The sequence below is a fragment of the Leptonychotes weddellii genome, chromosome 10 (assembly GCF_054177405.1).
Source record: "Leptonychotes weddellii isolate Sample4059 chromosome 10, ASM5417740v2, whole genome shotgun sequence".
NCBI lineage: Eukaryota > Metazoa > Chordata > Mammalia > Carnivora > Phocidae > Leptonychotes > Leptonychotes weddellii.
The window spans coordinates 74,741,579-74,747,578 of NC_138378.1; positions in this window are offsets into that span (position 1 = coordinate 74,741,579).

A 6,000-nucleotide genomic window follows, 5' to 3' on the forward strand; every position below is an offset into this window, starting at 1 on the left:
TGAGCTCTGAAATGAACCATCTTGGAATCATCCTACCCTGGACTTGTTGTGTGAATGGGGGAAGGAGGGGACAGGAAAATGAGCCTACGCCACCATTTCTTCCACAGGCATCTGTCTGTTCATTTTCATACCAGCCGTCCCCGAGTCCCCTGCCCCTGTTCTTTGCAGGTTTGTCTTGGGCATGTTCTGAGCTGACGTCCCTTTTGCCCAGTGTTCATTCCTCAGTAGATTTCTACCCAGTGACTGTCTTCCAGAGATTCATGAAAACCCTTGGCCTGCGGATCGTCTCCGATGCCCTCCATTCTTCTTTGCCGGTCAATACTGTCACGTAGATGGGATTTGGGGAGGGCAGAGAGAGAGGAATATGCTTAGTTTGCCTACTTGCATCAGAAGGCCCAGTTTGTTTGTTTGCTCTTATTGAGATGTGGCACCCATTTCAGTAGAAGGAAAGATGAAGTATATAGAGAAAGAGAAGAGCTGTTCCTGTGAGGTCTCCTCTGGTATGTCCGTGTAACCCTTGTGGGACACACACCGATGCCATGGAAATTATTCTTAACTCTTATATGCCGTGGCTTTTCCCAAAATGTGGATTCTTCAAGATAGACAGGAATAGTACAGCGAGGAAGCATGGCAGTGAAGAAGGCCAGCAGGGCTCCAGAGCTTGCCTTTGGTTGCTTTTTGCTTCACCCTCCCCTGGAACTTGGGCCAACATCCTTCCCTCCCAGCTCAGGAGCTGCGGAATATGGGTCCTTTTCCCGTCATAATTCTATAAAACTGAAGTTTCAATTGTCCAGCACATGACGATTGAGAATGTATATATAGTTTTATTCCAAACCTCAACCACATGATGTAAACTTGAGGTAGTACTTACACTGGTGAGAAACCACCATGGGGTCTCTAGGGCCATCTCAGATAGGCATCTGTATTCTATTATATAGAGTTTTCTGACCTAAACTTCCTTCAACCTGATGTGGTTTTGCAACAGCTGCTATTTCACTTTACTCTTTCACCCTAGTTTATCAAACAATATGTGCGATTCTCTCTCTTTAAATGTCAGAATGTGACATTCTGTTTGTTTATAAGTATTTGCCTTATGTGTATTCCTGACCGCTTCTCTTAGAGTTAAATATATGTTAAACAATCTGTCTTATGCTGTTTCTAACCAGGGACCCCCGTGAAAGAGTACGGCTTGGCAGAGGCACCATGATCTGGTGTGATCATGGGGAGGCTTCTACTGGTTCCAGAATCGAGTCAATTCACTCCTTTCTTTTTGAGCTTCAGGTTCTTCCTCTGCAAAAGACAGAGATTAATCACAGCCTCTGACAGGTTTGTGGTGCTGAGGCTTGACAGGGGTGGTAGGTAACAACTGCTGTGTTGTGTAAGTAAAACCAAAGGTCTGAAGCATAAGCAAGTACACTATCACCACCACCGAGAGCGGTATCAGCCACTTGACCTTCAATTCTTCACCTAAAAACCAGATGCGTATCCTTATAGCTTTTCTTGTCTACGTGTTTGCTATGTATAATGCACTCACAGGACAATTTTGGTTTCTTTAAAATGGGAGTGAAAGTTTGAAGGCGTATTTTAAAGCATTCTTTTTTTTTTTTAAGATTTTATTTATTTATTTGAGACAGAGAGAATGAGAGAGACAGAGAGCACACGAGAGGGGGGAGGGTCAGAGGGAGAAGCAGGCTCCCCGCCGAGCAGGGAGCCCGATACGGGACTCGATCCCGGGACTCCAGGATCACGGCCTGAGCCGAAGGCAGTCGCTTAACCAACTGAGCCACCCAGGCGCCCCGTATTTTAAAGCATTCTAAGTGCAGAGAATTTTAGGATTCCCCCCTCCACTTACTCACATGTGATTTGACATATTTTATAGTGATATACATTTTCTCTTTCCAAATCCATTAACTGAATTTTCATAGAAAGAGCTCTGTGTTTTTTCTTTGCACTCATATTTCATTGGTTTAAGTAATCAACTTCGTCATGTAATTAAAATAGTAAGCACAGCTTGTATTACCCTGGAATGCATTTGCTTGGGAACAGATCCAACTGAGATAATATGTACAGTTCACTTGGTGGGAGTGAAAGTGAATGATGTACCACTAGTCATGAGCACTCTGCAGACCCTGGGCACCCATCAGGGAATTTTACAAAGGACTGGATAGACTTGGGAAATTGGTTAAGGGCAAGTCCATTAATGGAGGCTCTTGTGTGCTATTCAAATGTATTCCTTTCAAAGTGGTCCTCTAGAGCCTGGCTACTCAAACTGTGGCCTGGGGACCAGCTGCACAGCATCATCTGGAACATGTTAGAAATGCAGAATCTCACGCCTCACCCCAGGCCTCCCGAGTCAAACCCAAGTGATTCAAAATCACAGGGAAGTCTAAGATCATTACTCTAGTGTCTGCTTTAGGGCTTCTGTTCTTCTCACTCCTTACACGCTCCTTGGTGAGCTCATCTACTTTTGAACCTGGCACGAAATAGGTATGTCATAAATATGTGATACTCCTGTTCTGGAAAAATGAGAAAGTTTGTTTTGCTCGACATTGCTTCCAGAGTCAGGTTATGGGCCACCCAAGAAAATTAGTTTTATAACCTTTGTATGAGTTTCTGCTTGCTGTTGTAATTAATTACCACAATCTTAGTGGCTTCAAACAACACAGATAGATTCTTAGATAGTACTGGAGGTCAGAACTCCAACATTGGTCTCGCTGGGCTAGAGTCAAGGTGTCAACAGGATGATTTCCCTCTGAAGACGCTGGGGGGACATCTGTCTCCTTACCTTTTCCAGTTTCTAGAGGTCATCTGCATTCTTCGGCTCATGGCCCCTATCTCTGTTCTTTCTTTCTTTCTTTCTTTCTTTCTTTCTTTCTTTCTTTCTTTCATTCAAAGATTTTATTTATTTATGAGAGATAGAGAGAAAGAGAGAGCGAGAAAGCAGGGGAGGAGCAGAGGGAGAGGGACAAGCAGACCCCTCGCTGAGCATGGTGCCTGATGCAGGGCTCCATCCCAGGACCCTGAGATCATGACCTGAGCCAACACCAAGTGTCAGCTGCCCAACCGACTGAGCCTCCCAGGAGCCCTTTGTCGCCCCTTTCTCACCTTATTCCATACTTGCATCTATCTCCCCCTGCTTCCTTCTTATAAGGCCCCTGTGGTTACACTGAACTCACCTGGAAAATTCAAGATAGTGTCCTCATCTCAAGATCTTCGACTTAATCATATCTGCAAAGCCCCTTTACCCATTCTCAAGTTCTGCAGATTAGGATGTGAACATTTTTAGGGGGCCATTATTCAGCCTTTTACAACCTTGTTGTCAAATCTTGTTTAAAGGAAATTTAGCATTATTATCATTACTATTTAACAATACCTGCTATGTGCCAGGAGCTTTCCATACAGGGAAATCTTCACAAGTATAGCCCACAATAGCTATCATCAACCTGTCCTTGTAAATGAGAAGCCTGGGGTTCAGAAATCACAATGGGATGGAGCAGGGATAGTTCTCATGAATCCAGGTTTACTGAGCACCTCTTGGTTCCTGGCTCATGTCACCAACATAATCACCTGATTTATTCCCAAACTTAGCATGTGTGATGTCAGACAGCCCAGGGTTGTCCAGTTACCCGTTATGTCCATTGATCTGAAGTCCATGCTTATTTTGAGAAGGAATCTTTAAATGTAACCCAGAGACCAAAGTGATGGTTTTGGTGAAAAGCTCTAGCAACTTCCTGTGCACTATCATCTGACTGATCAGGACTCATTTCTAGAAATCACACACCCAGACAGGGAGGGTCCCCATCTTTAAAAATCACAGGAGCCAGCAGAAATACTGCCCCTTGGCAGGAGGTGGTTTAAGAGATGCCACGTTGACGAGCTTCTATGATAAATTGTGGCTCCAACTTTTGGTGGAGCAGAGGAATGAAGCTGGCTCAGAACAGAGATCACAAACATGGAAATATTTCAAATAGCTTTTCTTAAAAAAATAATAATAACTCTTCTGCTTGCCCTGGAAGCTTTGCTATGGGCAGAGATCAAATTCCCCTCAATTATGTGACCATAATCACTTTGTTATTGGAATCATCCAAAAGTGCATGTTGTTGGTTCAGAAGGACCACAGTGTTCTTTGAAGATTTCTCCATCTCCCAGATTCGAATGTTCTTTAGCAAGGTGGGCAAAATCCATGTGGTTTTAAAATGTATAGGCTATTTTCTGATACGCTATGCCCCCAAACCCCACCAGATGTTTTGGAATATTTGAAGGTGATCTTGATAGACTCCTCTGCTTGACCAGTATTATCTTTCTAGAAGGAAATACGTTTTTATAGAAATCCAGCTATGCTCACAGATGTGATTGAATGCAGAAATGCTTAAGACACCCTCAGACTCCAAAGTCTTGTTCTTTTTTTCCTCATTTTTTTTTCCTTCCCCATGGTCATGAAGCTTCTTAGTAACAACTTTAATACCAACTTTACATTAACATCACAAACAGTTATGTCTCAAATGAAAGTGTGTACAAATCTTAATTACAATGGCTACTTAAAATTTCATAAACAAAGCCTTTTTTGAACAACAGGTAAAACATGGTGATTTGTTTTCGTTTTATGAAACTGACCAAAACTAATTTCCTCTTTTTGCCATAAGAACTAACAATCAGAAATTAATTCCTTGCTTTATTTCGGATTTTATACTTTATTTCAAGGGTTATATTGTATATTTTCTGACCATTAAGATTTGCAACAACGCAGTGCCCCTGGGTGGCTCAGTCAATTAGCCTTCGGCTCAGGTCATGATCTCAGGGTCCTGGGATTGAGCCTCACCTCAGGCTCCTTGCTCAGCGGGGAGCCTGCTTCTCCCTCTCCTGCTCCCCCTGCTCTCTCTCTCTCAATTTCTGTCAAATAAGTAAATAAAATCTTAAAAAAAAGATTTGTAACAACTCCTGGACAAAATACAGATTTCTGACTTGGCCCTTAAGCAAATTGCCTTGCCGGTTCATGCCTCAGTTTTCTTATCCGTAAAATAGGTGAACGATATTTGCCCTATTTACGTGAGGGGAAAATGGATTTGCAGTGGGCCTGGAAGTCAAAGTGTTCTCTTTGCCAGTGTGTGGAATTAGTTTAAAGTGAAGTTACATGCTTGTACTGACTCTTCTCTTGCCCCAGCGGGGTCTGGCTTTCATGAAGTCACATGAAATGCAGCTTCAAGGGCTCTTTGTGTAATTATTCAATGTGAACTGTGGGTTTTGTATCTTTGGTGAAATCAGCTGCCTTTGTCACTTCCTGTTCTGGCAGCCCTGCTGAGCATCTCGTGATCTCAGGAGAGTAGAGGCAGGCTGGCAGAGCAGTCCAGGAGTGGCTTAAAAATAGAATTTTCAGACTGTTGGCTCAATGTTCCTCCCAGCGAATCCCCACGTGGACAGAAGATGACAGGTTTGCCTGTCTGCAGCTTGGATCCCATTCCCTGTTCTGGGTGTGCGGGTTGGAACTCTCCCTTCCTACCTACTTTTCTCCACAACACCACTTCCTTCCTCCCAGTATGTCCAGGCTGATAAAACTGGGTGTGTCATGGTGTGCACAGGTGCGGGCTGCCGGGAGGGTGGGAAGGGGCTCTTTAAACCACACCACGAGTTTGTGGTCCAGAGTCGGTCTCCATCCCCAGCATCTCAGCACCACAGAGCTTTGTGGACAGACGGCGGCCTCCCTCATGCCTTTCCATGCCCCTCCCCAACTGGTCCAAGATGGCTTTGCCGCCTGATGAGCCTTTGAAACAGGAAAGGGCAGGTCCCTCCTGTACCCCGGGTTGAAGCAGATGTAGCATATTTTAACTTGTTAGCTATCAGCTTACTTTCTTAGGAAGTGACATGAAATGCAGCTTCAAGGGACACGTAATCTCACCAGTGGAAATTATCTTCTTTTTGCACATTTATTAAGAGCTCGCTACATGCCGGACACCATGTTGAGTGTTTTCCATGTGGTATCTTATCTGATCTTCTCATCAGTTC